Source organism: Ascaphus truei, chromosome 19 (genome assembly GCF_040206685.1).
Source record: "Ascaphus truei isolate aAscTru1 chromosome 19, aAscTru1.hap1, whole genome shotgun sequence".
In the NCBI taxonomy this organism is placed as follows: Eukaryota; Metazoa; Chordata; class Amphibia; order Anura; family Ascaphidae; genus Ascaphus; species Ascaphus truei.
In genome coordinates, this window is record NC_134501.1 from 28,894,699 (window position 1) to 28,909,554 (window position 14,856).

At 40.2% G+C, this 14,856-nt stretch overlaps 1 long non-coding RNA gene across 1 annotated transcript; it reads left to right on the forward strand.

Moving 5' to 3' along the window:
* Positions 1–925: 925 nt before the first annotated feature.
* Positions 926–7,049, forward strand: LOC142470249 (uncharacterized). Its single transcript, XR_012789252.1, has 5 exons — positions 926–1,051; positions 1,417–1,442; positions 3,876–4,027; positions 6,417–6,603; positions 6,704–7,049. It is a non-coding gene; the product is annotated as an uncharacterized LOC142470249 (long non-coding RNA).
* The last annotated feature ends 7,807 nt before the right edge of the window (positions 7,050–14,856 follow it).

Here is a 14,856-nt window from a genome sequence, read left to right on the forward strand (position 1 = left end):
CACACACTGCTCATTGCTCACACTGCACACACAGCTCATTGCTCACACTGCACACACTGCACACACTGCACACTGCACACACACTGCTCACACTGACACACACTACACACACACACACACACACACACACACACACACACACACACACTACACATATACATAAATCAGCCTTACCTTGGGGATGATTGGTGAGGCATGTGGCTGCAGGGGGGGGCGTGCCGGTGGGGGTGGTGCTGCGGTGGAGGGGGATGATGTCTGCGGGGGCCCCCGATGCTGCGGGGGCTGGTGGGATGGCCCGGTGAAGCGCGGGGGGGCAGGGGGGGGGCAGGACGACCCTGCGCTATGGCAGGGCCAGGGGGCCCTGTATTGCGGCGCGAGGGCCCTGTGCTGCGGCGGGGGGAGCCGGACCGGAGGGGAATCCCCCCTCCCATCTCCTGTCACGCGGTGACAGGGGAAGCGGAAGCCAGAGGGGCATCCCCCCTCCCATCTCCTGTCCCGCGGTGACAGGGGAAGCTGAAGCCGGAGGGGAATCCCCCCTCCCATCTCCTGTCCCGCGGTGACAGTGGAAGCTGAAGCCGGAGGGGAATCCCCCCTCCCATCTCCTGTCCCGCGGTGACAGGGGAAGCTGAAGCCGGAGGGGAATCCCCCCTCCCATCTCCTGTCACGCGGTGACAGTGGAAGCTGAAGCCGGAGGGGAATCCCCCCTCCCATCTCCTGTCCCGCGGTGACAGGGAAAGCTGAAGCCGGAGGGGAATCCCCCCTCCCATCTCCTGTCACGCGGTGACAGGGGGAAGCCGGGACCGCGGGGTAAATATCCACTGATGCGGCGGACATTTTTTTTTAAAATTAGCGCGACCCCGTTAGTAACGCGGTGGTCTCGGGGTGGACCCCGAGGACCGCGTTATAACGGGGTTTAGCTGTACTACTTTGATATATTAATTATGTTATATTAACAATACATTTATTATAATAACCTTCTTTTAGGACACAGATGAATATGGGTGGCACAACTTTCTCTTCTCTGCTGTGTTGACAAAGGCATGTGGCACCGGTATGTTATTCTTGCACAGGTTATATAATCCTTCTTAGAATGTAAACTAGTTTTATGTATGTGATTACAACAAGTGTTACAAACGAGTAATTTAGTAACATTGTGTTGTTGCTGATGCAAACACAATACACATAGTATGGCCATAGTCATTCATTCTTGCAGTATGGTTACATACAATCGTATTGTTACACTGTTACATGTGCATCAATATGATGTCTACACGAGGCAGCTTTTCATATTTAATGTGACAAACTATACATGGTGTTTCATATGTAACACTAAATAGACACTTTGGTGTGTTGCTTACGTTCATGCAGATGTCATGTCAATGTTTGCTATTTATGTATTATTCAATTTTCTTATAGGTATATCTCCTCTATGACTGAGCATGGTGTGTATATGAACTGACATCTGTCATAACATGTGCCTACCTCTATATACGTATAATTATAGGATGTATAAACCCAACATAGTAGTCCACTTGAAATGTTACATACATTTCGTTTCTCTATCATATACATGCGTTCAGATACTCTTCAGGTTTCATGTGCATTGTAAGTGAAAATTATTAGTGACATGACATTACATTTAATGTATGTACCCTTAAAAATTCCGTTATTCTAATATAAGGTGGGTGGAGAGAAGGGGATAAATGCTGCTACTTTTTTGTTTAGGGTAGGTGAATAACCACGGATGCACATGACTGATCATAACACTCCATACATGAATGCCTGAAATCACACAAATGCTTTGTACATCTTGTATGTTGCAATGTATGTGATTAGTAATACGATCAATTAATGGTAAAGATTATTTTAACATTGTCACATGTGTATGTATAAGTCACACGTGTGTTGATGTGACCTACATGTAACAAGTGTCAAACTGTTAACACAAAGTAAAAGTGTATAAAAATGTATTTGTAATTTTGCATAATTCATTTCACCCAATGACAATGTTGTTAATATAGTTGGAATGTCTTACACGGCAGTTCATCATTATTATGATGATCATTTACAAGTATTCTCAACATATGAACGTACATCACGTGCACATTTGCATTGGCACACATATCAAGACCACTGTTTGTGTGTGTGTATCAATTTGTGTATCATGCATGTATAACACCGTCAAATCATAAGATCAAGTTCATTATGTTAGCTTATATCATCATACTAACTTTACTCTATATGTGTTGAACGTTTAATAAACTCAGTAAACTATAGTTACTTTGCTAAATGAAATATACACAGAAACTTCAATGTTTACAATATAAGTACCTATTTTTCCTAACATCATGCATTATAGTTGTGTACTACATGTTGCCATAACACTTGTTTGCCACACTCCTAAACAATTTAAACAACATCCCCATGTAACATGAGAACTTATACATTAAAGGTCTACTTGGTTTGAAGTCTCCTTTATATACTTTCTACACGCATACGTCCCATTATACAATATACTACACAAATGTGTTTGCACAGTGGGAATGATTGTTATATATGAAACAGACCATGGCATATGATGTGAATTTATAAAAATATATAAACACGTAAAAAATATTAAAAAAACACTATTTAGCAACATTATTTTGTTAATTAAGTGGTTATGAAATATAGGCATAACCAGATCACATTTTGTATTGTTTGTTAGTATGCGCTACAACCATGATACAAATAGTTGCTTATGTCGTATATTAGTCGGTCGCTCCTCCTCACAATCATGTCATATAACGTTTGACTCTTCGGAAATCATAGATTGATCCCATTGATTCTTTCCCGACATCTCTGAAATACAGCAAACACATGATGGTCACAGATGGCACCTTTATATATGTGTAGCCATGACAACGCGTTACACATCTCTATATGATTGTGTATATGCACGCGTAATTCACTTATATGTTAGAAGTGCAAGGTTACAACTAAACATCATTATGTATCCTTTTGTTCATTGCGTTGCAGGCATAACTATGGATATGATATTTCCGGTGCCTGTATACATAATAATGTGCGCGCATATCTTAATTTGTACACGCACTTCACGATTGGGTCGAGTAAGTGTTAGCGCATGCGCTAACAAATGTGTACGCTGTGCGTTCAATACATGTTGTTACTAGCATTAAGCATATAATATGCATTTGAAATCCAATGAACGCTAAACCAACATCGTTCAGAAAACGTACTTCTATAAACTTTTTAAACGGACGTGTGTGGACAGAAGGAACAGCACATCAGCCAATGTGCGAATACAATACGTGTGACGTGATGTTAAGGCAGCGTTAAGTGCATGCAAACACTCCTCCCACTGAATTAACATTGACCTACCGCACTTTGCACGCCCACAAGCACAGACGCGCGCGCATGACACAGTGCAGTGACCGTAACAATAACAAACGGACACAGCCAATAGCCTTTGACGCGCACACGTCGGTTGGGGGCGGGGCTTACATCCGTAATCCTTTTTAAGAACGCCTTGGCACATGACAAGGGTCCCACGTCATATGTGGCCGACCCGTTTTTTTTTAAGATGTACCATGATAAACTAAGAGGTGTGTGTTACAGTTATGGTAACATGTTGCAATGATATGTTTAACTACATAGGAAACTAATTATATTTTCTCCGTTAGCAATGTGTAGTAGGGTTTATGGTTGTACTATATTGCAATAGGAAACAATGTGTTTGTGAACGCTACATGTAATGCTGTCTGCAATGTTACGCGGAATCCATGCATTTAGAGTAAAAATGGTGGATATTTAAAAGTTAATACTTGTAACGGTGAGTCAACGCATAACCATTATTATATTTACCATTCTTGTAGAAGTAACAGTTCGTTTGGCTGCAACTGTTCTCTCCAGAAATACACTGCATTTTCATCCATGCTTGAGGCAACCGTTGAATCCTATAGGAGACATATCTCCATGAGGCGCTCATAGGAATCGCCACTGCCTTCTTCAAACGATACGTCCGGAGGTACGTACAGTTCTTGGTTTTGCCAATCAAATGGGTTTTGACCAAGAAGGTTGGGAAACCAATCATCATAGTTCTGTTCATGTTGCATCTGTGCTTCAGGAATGGAGGGTGCAGATATTGCAGCAGGTATCGATTCTGACGGAACAGTAGTAGCGGATCCATTGCTATTGTTATTAGGAATAAATATGCTATTTATCAGAATATAAGTGCCATGTTCCATGGTAAGTTTAAATTGTGGAGCAATCTGCCAAAATCCATACCTTTCCTGTAGGTTATCTTGGACACGTTCAAATAACTCATTTGTAGTTAAAGTGAATCGTACAGATGATTTAAAATTTTCAGCGCGGCACGGCTTTTGATAATATGGATATTTAGTTCTGATCAAGTCATATATGACACCCACGTTGGCTTTGTGTAGTGCACTTGCCATTATAGCCTCTGCAATCAATATTTTAAAAGGTTTGTGCGGATGGCTGTTCTCAGAACTTTGTTCTGCCGTGGCTGAATCACAAATAATGAGTGATTCAGGAGTTACAGTGTTTTTCAACTGAATGTGAAACAAATTAAGTCTTATCTTTTGTGGCTATTTTCAAGGTCAGTAGAAAATTTCTATGTTGCACTCCTTATTTCGAGCACCAATTCGAATGTGTATAAATAATTGGAACACATGCTTTGTGATAAGATAGCAAATTCAGTGGAAGTCCCATTGGTTTTCACGTAATCTACATTCTGACAACAAGTGTCCACATTTAATTAAAAAACAATGTGGCTGAGAAAATGTACTGTTCCCATAATGAAAATACTGGCTACACTGGCATGTTATATAAACACACCTGCTAATGTTTTTCTCAGTGTATTTTTTTCTACATTTTACTGTGTATCTTTTGGTCTGGTGAACTTTGTCTTGGTCAAACATTTTGACTATCTGTGTGTATACATATATATATATATATATATATATATATATATATATATATATATATATATATTTCTTCTCTAAAAACTAAAATGAAATCTATATATGTGTATGTGTGTATGTTACTGTAATTAAGGCCTTCTATTTTAACAGGGATTGTTAGATTGCTCAGACTTCTTTAAAGGTTTAAACATTACAGGGTAAGTATGTTTGAGGGCCTATTATACTCAGCTGTGTCCAATTAGGAGTTAACATCAAACAAGGCCTTTTGAGAGTTTACAAGGGCTGTTGTGTTACAACATATAATATATCTATTTAATCCAGTCTAGACTGAACATACTGTATTGATGGGAGTAAGTAGCCCTTGTTTCCAAAATATTTAAATGGTGATAAAGGTGAGTGAATTATGTGCTTCATAATATTAGGCCCATATTGTTAAAGGGTAAGATCATTTATATTTCACTAACATAAAGGATGATTTATGACAATACTGTGTGTTCACAAGAAAACATCATATATCTGTTGTGTACAAAAAAGTATATACAAATTTACATTTTTGATACTATATATATATGTGTGTATATATATATATATATATATATATATATATATATATATATATATATATATATATATATATATATGTATAGTTATACACTGTGTGTACATATATACATAGCTACTACATATATATTACTACACATTCACAGATATGTTATTGTAAGCAGTACACATACATGATGAAAGGACTACATTAAGAAGCTTCAATGAAGTTGAAGGTAAGTAATATTTTACAGTGGATCATACTCTAAACTTAAATGAAAGATGTTAGCAGTTACATACATATTTTGTGTTACAGTACTTGCATGTGAATAATATTCACATGCAATTACTACCTAAATTACCTACCAAACACACCCCACTAAAATGTTTTGTACCTAAGTGAATGTCACCTTCTCTAAACATTGCAAGTGTGTAATGTAGGATCATTACTGAACAGATGATTAATACCTATAAATTATTTATATTATGCACTCATTGTGACTGAACATTTACAAACCTTCACGTGTACAAGGACATACTTGAATGTTTGGAAACAACAGGTGTTGATCATACATACAATATTAATTAGATAATCTGAATTCTACAACACAAGACAACATACACATTTAGTTAATTAGAAAATGTATTTATTTCTGTCCTTTTGAGAGCGAGTCACAGGCCTGCTTGTTGTGGGTTGGGTTTTTTGTTTCCGTTTGCCAACAACTTTAACTAATACAGAGCCAGTTTGTCTGGCCTGTGCCACTTCAGGGGCAGGGCTTGTGGGCAGTGAGACTTCAGGGCCAGGGCTTGTGGGCAGTGGCAGTTCTGAACAAGTTGGTACACAGTGTACAACTGCTAGCTCCGTTTTAGTTTTTTAGTTTGTTTAAAAAAAACTGCTTATTAGTAATTGCTTGTGCATTTTTCTTTTAGGTGCCTCCTTAGTAGGTGTCAGCTCCAGATTTTCTACAGATGGCAGTGGTTGGATGTCGAGAGGAACATGCACAGAACTTTCAGCTAGTGTACCGGTAACATCCCGTCTTGGCGAACGAATATCAGATGCATGGGGTGAAAAAGTACTGTAGCAGCATCTAAAGATCCATCCTGTGATGGGGTGAAGGTGAATTGATGTGCTGTTGTAGTCATTCTCAAGTGATTAGCTTGGTTGAGCTGAACAACTACTGCTTCTAATGTGGTGTTTAATTTTTGTATCTGTTTAGGAACTTCAATGAAGACCCTGTGAAGATGTGCCAATTGTGATATGGTTTCTTCCTGCAGTGATATCATCCTTTCGTGCACTGACATTATATCAGAATGGCGACGATTTTCTGCTTCAACAATTTTTTCTTCAGAAGCTGCTATTGCTGCGTATGTGTCCGTTGGTGGAGGAATTGCCTGTGTAACTATTTCAATGGGAACCTCTTCATGCTCACTTGATAGCATTTCTGTGTCTTTGGCATCATCATGTTCTACAAATAAATGAACACATGATGAAATGGCATGCTAATGTCTGCTCTTTTACTCTGTAATTATACACTGTGATAACAACTATAAGCTAAGATGTTTCCATACGTTTTATGACATCACATTAAAATGTACCTTGACATAAGAATTCTGTTTGGACTCAGTGTGAAATAAGAATGAATGAAAGGTTGTTCAAACCTCACAACTCCTACATCATACTGTACATCCCAAACACAATACATGTACTCTAAAAAAAATTACTTTTTAGTGACACTAACTGATCCAATTTAAAACACATGTCTTAAACCATACATTAACATGACAACATAACATCTAGAATTGAACATATTATATGTCCATCGCCTCATACACTCACCTGCCAGGTGCGAGGAGCTGCATGACCCAGGTGAAGACACTTGCTAAGTCTCAGGTGACACATGTCCTCCAGGAGCAACTATATAGAAGATTAACATCAGTTGTTAAGTGACATGTGTACATAATGACCATAGAGTTAGTGTATCTTCAGTATGTATGGCTAACTAACAGCATCACTTCATGAAATGAAAAGATGTGTGTAGCAAACTGAACATGAATCTTTTTAATAACCATGTACATGCCAGTGTAATTAGGACTTTTTAGTTCACTAACATACCACGTTAAAGCAGTAGTGCGTTGTAACAATATTATTAATATTGGACATACACTGCATATGTTGTGCAGTAATATCACAATCATAATGTACATCACTATCATGAGATCAACGATGACAATTCTTTTCATGAAGTAGGTAATATTTGAGAAGTTCTTGTTTTTGTTACAGGATATGTGTGCTAAATAAATAGAAGCTGTTGCAGGCCTAAATGTGGCTGTCACTCAACAACACAACACTTGCAGTGTGTCGCTCACAGATGCTGTTGGTGTGATAATTTGGTGTTGATATAATTTAAACAATAGATCTGAGTGAACGAATGTGTAACGTACGTTTTGATACATAATGCTTTGGTGGGTGATTTTGTACATAGAGTTACCATTTAAAATGACTGTGATGAACTTATGTTTAGCTTGTCAGGTTTGAAGAACTGTAGTCCCTCCCCCAAAAGGTGACATCACCGTGACCTTTCAATTAATTCAAACACCTGTAAGTGGTCTCTACAAAGTAGACCGTATTACATGGCTGTGTGCAAAACCCCACCCCCTGTGTTCACGTGTATGCTGTGATGACATATTAATTGCAGCTGGTTTAACACAATGTTAGATGATGTAAATCCTATTATGAAGTGAGCTACCTATGAACACAATTACATAACATATGCAACGTGTGCCTCATTATGCTCTCTGTATATGACATGAAGCAAAAAAGCACCTTTTAATAACCAAAAGCAAATGTGTTAGTGCAAGTGATGTTTGTTGGCCGTAGCTATATCTTTGGTGCATGATTTCAAGAGGCAGTCATGGCGTGTTTGTAGGTGTCAAATAAACTACATGTAAATTAATATTACATATATGTCTGTACTGCAACACTACATAGTAATGTTTCTTCATTAGCATGTGTTACACGTGTGCTACCCTGTTGTTACCCATCTTCGGACAGCATACATTGGTTCCACTGCAGCAAAGGATTGTGGGAGATGACATGCAAATGAGCACGCACTGCAACGTGATATATTTTTTAATGCTTTTAGTAGGACAACTACATCTAAAAATATATTGATATATATATATAGAGAGAGAGACATATATACATATATAGATGTAGGTATGCTTCTATTGGGAGGAAAGTATAAATAGCAGCGGAAAATTCACAAATAACTGTCACCAATGACACGCCTAGTACAGTAACATTTCTCACCTGGTGGAAATTCTGAGGGAAATATTCCGATGTCTCTGTCACCGGCCAACCCCTCCACGACGACGGGAAATAATTTTTCCCGAAGCTGCTCCTCCAATGGAGTTAATATGAGACGTTTTGCTGGCGGGCCACCTCCAGTGCAAGAAGCATGCATGCGTTGTTGTTGTATTTTCTTTTTTAATTTTGACCTAATATCGTCGAATCTCTTGCGACAATTATTCTTGTCCCTGACACGATTCCCACACGCATTCACACCAAGTATTATTTCATTCCACTTCTCAGTTCTGGGAAAAGGGAGACCAAAAAGTGCAACAGCACAAACGGAGCAGGAAAAAACCAAAACAAAAAAATGATTAAAAGGGCACTTTAATGTGGCAAAAGACCCATCCAATGCATTTCGAACGTCGCAAAGAACGCTGCGACGTTCGAAATGCATTGGATGGGTCTTTTGCCACATTAAAGTGCCCTTTTAATCCTTTTTTTTTTTCTGGTTTCTTCCTGCTCCGTTTGTGCTGGTGCGCTTTTTGGTCTCCCTTTTCCCTGTATTGCATTGAGTAGCTGCACAGGCATGACTGCCTGCCCTACCAGGATGTGAGTATTTGCATATTTTTCAGGGGAACCTGCCGATGAGACAGATGGTGAGTGGGTTGCACCACACACAACCTGTCTTCAGGAGGATAGTACCCATTATATGACACAATAGGTACTATATCAATTGTTAGTACCCTGGTACAGTGGTCTGGCTTATTATTATTTTGAGATATACCTGCATTTGAGCGCTTCAACTATTTTCCACACTTCTCAGTTCTGCTTGCTGAACTTGTCTACCCTTGAAATACATACAACATATATGACGTGAATTCCTAATAATAAAACTATACATTTCCTACACTGCTAGCTGTTCCAAGAGATACCAAACATGCTGGTTTATGTGTAATATGTGAAGCACATGAGCATTCACTTGTAAACATAGACATGTAAGGAAGCTTGCATTAATATGGTATGAAGTTTGCGCCAATTGAACGACGGAGTGTTGTTGTCGTTGTAACGCATGATAAAAATACTGTATGTGATTACAAAATAATGTAGATTGATAGATATTATGGACCCATATTTGCATATGTACACACCTCACATGACCTAGGATCACATGTATTTGAAGAATGAATGCAAAGGTAAACTTACCTACTAAATGGCCAAACAGACTGTCATAGTGCTCCAGAATCCCAGTGACAAGAGCTGTGTTTTCCTAGTCATTGAACCGAGGATTACGTCGCTGCTCCACACGTTTCTTCCGAGCACGTTTAGGCTCAGAACTTGGCTGGTGCTGACTGGACTCTCCTTCTTCCAATGGAAGAGACTCCAAAAGCGGGCCACCAGCAAGCACGCCACCACCAGACACCCCATCAGCAACTGAGCAACCAGCAGCACTCACACTCCCATCAACAGCACTCGCACTCCCATCAACAGCACTCTCACTCCCAGCAACAGCACTCGCACTCCCAGCAACAGCACTCCCCTGAACCGTACGTTCACTCCGACACGTACTCACACGACTAGCAGTACCACTCACACCAGCATCACTCTTCCAACGCCTTGCGGCCATACCTGTAGCACTCACAAAGAACAGAAAACAAATGTAAAGCCAATCACACTAAACACTTCCACATATAAAACAAGACAAAGATGTAAACAAAACAACAAAGGACAAAGCTCTCACAATACACAACAAGTCTCTCAGTCAATATGCAAATATGAAATCGCCCCGCTCTGTGCGTCTCTCTCTCTCTCTCACTCCCAACAACACAGAGAATGATTAACAGTACACGTTCCCTTTAAATAGGCCGCGCTATCCAAAACATGCTTGCTTCACCTGATTCAGCAAGAAGTTTAATTGGCGAACCTAACAGCACCCCGCCATGCAGGCCGATACACCTGTGTGTGATCGGCAAATCATCGTGAGAGTGGGCGGTAATGTTTTCGCCTTGATTGGGAAGGGATTCAGCACTTACTGCATATGGAGAGGGAAAATCGCCAAAATCATGCCAAATCGGTAAGCTTGGCCATTGCACATTTTCGGCGCTTACTGCATGTGGCCCTAAGTCTTGTTATTTGAAAATTATATCAAGAGATCAGGAACTGAATCACATTTGTAAGGTCAAAAGGAGCCAGAGAAGGGTGAGGGAGGGGAAAGGGAGGAAGGGCATAAGCAATGAACAGTCAAACCATCTTATAACATACATAGACAAAATGAATGAAAGAAACACCAGAATATAATTAATAAAAAATGCAAGTTATAAAAAATGCAGGTTATAAAAAATGCAGGTTAAAAAACATTGCAAGTCCCATTCAGTATTCAGTCCATTGGGTTGCAGTGTATTTAACTTAAAGATCCAATGCGCTTCTTGCTGGTGCAAGATTTTACCCCTATCCCCTCCACAGGGGATACAGGAATATGTTCAAGCGCTATACATTGTAAGGATCCCACTGAACCCAATGGACAGGTACTGAAATGTTTTGCCACTGGATGCAGCATGTCTTTGTTTCTTATCAGCCTCAGGTGCTCTAAGATACGAATCTTGAGGACTCTACTAGTGAGGCCGACATACTGTTTGCTGCATTGACATATCAGTAGGTAAATAACGAACTTGGTTTGACAAGACAAGAATGATTTTATCTTAAATTTGCATGTCCCATCTCGATTGGAGAAATGTGTTGATTTAGTCATTAAAGAACAGATCTTACATCGTCCACACTTATAGGAACCTAATCATTTTGGAAAAAATGATGACATATTTTTATGTGATTTGTTAGATCGTAACATGCTCGGTGATAAAGTATTCCCTAAGGTAGCCGCCTTACAGAATACAATGCGAGGGCCGGTGCTAACCATCTTACGAGTCATGGGGTCCAAAGATAAAGTGCCCCAATGTTTCTGGATGAAGGATTTAATTGCACCGACTTGCTCACTGTATCCCGTAATAAAGTAGGGCGCATCGGCATTCTCAGCGGAGCCAGTCTGCCTGGAATGACTCTTTTCCATAGTAATCAAAGAATCCCTGTCTGTATCAAGTGCTGATTCAAAGGCCTTATCCAGGTTCTCTCGGGCATAACCCCTGGACAGAAACCTTTCCCTCATTTCCTCCGCCCTGTGAACAAAATCCTCCAGGGAAGAACAGTTCCTGCGTAAACGTGGAATACCCTTGATCAGAGGGCGGGAATTACAGCTTTTCACATGTAACAATGAGTTTCTGGCATTGTCTTTCCTGAAAATGTCAGCCTGTACTTTTTTCTCATTATACACATCCACATACAGATTAAGATCCAGAAATTGTATGTGGTGCATATGATGATTATGCGTAAATCTGAGATTAAGTTTGTTATCTGCCAGATAATCAAAGAGGCATGCGAGAAGAGTAGTGCACCATCAAAAACTGGAGTCAGGAGGGGATCCAAATATTAAAAAAAAAAAATCTTTATTGGAGTAAAATAAGCACAGGAAAACACCTCCTACGCGTTTCGAACAGTAGTTCTTTGTCAAGGAAAGAACTACAAAGAAAGAACTACTGTTCGAAACGCGTAGGAGGTGTTTTCCTGTGCTTATTTTACTCTAATAAAGATTTTTTTTTTGAATATTTGGATCCCCTCCTGACTCCAGTTTCTGACGGTGCTCTACTCTTCTCGCATCTACCTTGGACTTACCAGCAGCAGCACGTCATCCATACAAGGAGGTGTCCGTGAGTCTATTTGCCTTTATGCTGTATTTTTGCCCCCAATGAAATTGATTGTGGTGAGTTTTCCCACACACTTTCGGTTTTCAGGGATTCATGGCTTTATTCTGCTTTATGGACTAACTCACATTCATGATATACACCTACCTGTGTTTTGGGATTGATTAATCATTCTACAGCTGGGTATTTGAGCATTCTAACAAACCTTCTCCGATAATCAAAGAACCGGAAGAGGTCTTCCTCCCCACCACTCCAGACCTTCAAAATGTCATCAATATAGCGCTTGTAAAACGCTATATTGTGCCTAAATGGATTTAAATCTCCAAACACGTGGGACATCTACCACCAGCCCATAAAAAGGCTGGCGTAGGAGGGGGCAAATGAAGTCCCCATCGCTGTCCCACGTGTTTGGAGATAAAATTGCTGCTCAAAGAGAAAATAATTGTGTGTGAGTGAAAATCGAATGCTGTCCAGTAAAAAAGCAATGTGTGCAGGTGAAAGGGAGGAGTGAGAGTGGAGAAAAAACTCAATTGCGGTGATCCCGTGATCGTGATTGATAATGTTATAAAGAGAACCTACATCTAGGGTTACCCAGATGTAGGATGTGTGCCAATTAAAAGGTGCAAGGAGTGCTAAAACGTGTTTGGTGTCAATAATATGTGAAGGTAAAGTGTGTACTAAAGTTTTTTATAACCTGCATTTTTTTATAACTTGCATTTTTCATTAATTATATTCTGTGTGCAGAGTGAGAGACTGCTCCAGCTGTTCCCTGGCGTCTGGTAACTCATGTCTGAGTACATGAAATGCTTGTATACTATATCTTGATGTACGCAGAATTATCACCTGTTTTAAATATTTAACACATTTGTACCTACTTTACTATATGCGTTGTGCGCTGTTTTTCTTGTGTTTTACTGTTCTATAGGGGTGCCGAGCCACTCTAATATCAGCAGCAGCAGACGCTTATCCTATACCACATAAGGTTGTGTTTAACATTATATCACTGAGGTTGCTATTATTAATATTGTGGGATTTAGACACAAAATTCACACCCTTTTCTGTATTTCTGTTCGCCTATTTTCTGACCTGCATAACGGTCCCACTAATAGCTTACAAGCAGTGGGTATGAAATTTATTTCGGCAATTTCCTTCTCACGAGGGGATGTATGACGCTCTATACTACTGTAGCTTTATTATTTTCTGCGCACCGACTCACTCCTACGAGAGCCAGTCCAATATACCCTCCTAACCCAAGGTGGGGTGGTTCTGTTTATATATTTACACACATTCAATTATATTTGTGTAGCACTGTCGTCCCCCCCCCTCCTTTGGGAGATGTTATTCTGCTACAAGGTGTGGTGCTAGCGTACATGTGAGGATCAGGAGAGCTGGGTCATCTGCGATGTTGAGGAGACCAGGACAGGCTTTTGAGATCAGTGATGTTCTTCTTGGTACTTAGCGCCTCCAGCTGTAGTGGGCTCCAGGATGTCCAAAGATCAGTCCCCACTAAAGCACAGTTCTTCCCTCCTGCCCAGGGACTGACACTCAAACAGGAGTATGATGAAGCAAAATGGATCTTTATTCAGCATTCACTGTAGATCTTCTTTACAATGGTGCATAGGGTCATCAGAGGATACCAGGTCTCTGGATGGTGCTTGCTCTCTGAGTCTTGAGCATCAGATCTTACATGCCCAGCCAGCCATGAGGGCTGTGTGGCTGGCCTCTCTCTCCCCCAGCCGGGAGAAGAAGCTCTACCTACCACTCCTTAGAAGGAGGGGGACAGACTACTTAAATTTGGCACTGCCTCTCTGAGGAACCAGAAGGGGAGGGCTCAAGGTCTGTACCTATACTTGATAGGCTATACACCGGCCATGAGTCACCACAATTCTGTCACTCAGAGAGGAGCATGAGGGGGGTCAAAAGCCCACAGAATGGCCTATCACAGCCTAGATTACTAAGGCCTTACGTGACAGGGTGGAAGAGACAGGCAGAAGTATACTAACCATGTTACATTTGTAATTTGTGTTGTTTATACCCAATACTACTGTTAACGCTGTGGATAGTGGGGCTCTCATTTGGTTTAAACTCCTTCTAGCCACACACCAGTAAAGTGTATATCTATCTAAAGACTTATGCTACTTGTTCATATTGTTCTTATGATTGTGACTTTATCACTATTTTGACCCCATTAATCTAGTACTGGGAAACTAGACTATATATGTTTCCTTATGTGCTCTTATCTTAGCATATTTTAGTAATTAGCTGCAATCTCCCTGGTTCTAGGGATGTTTATGTTCATCTCCCTATGAGCTCCTTATACATTTGGAGC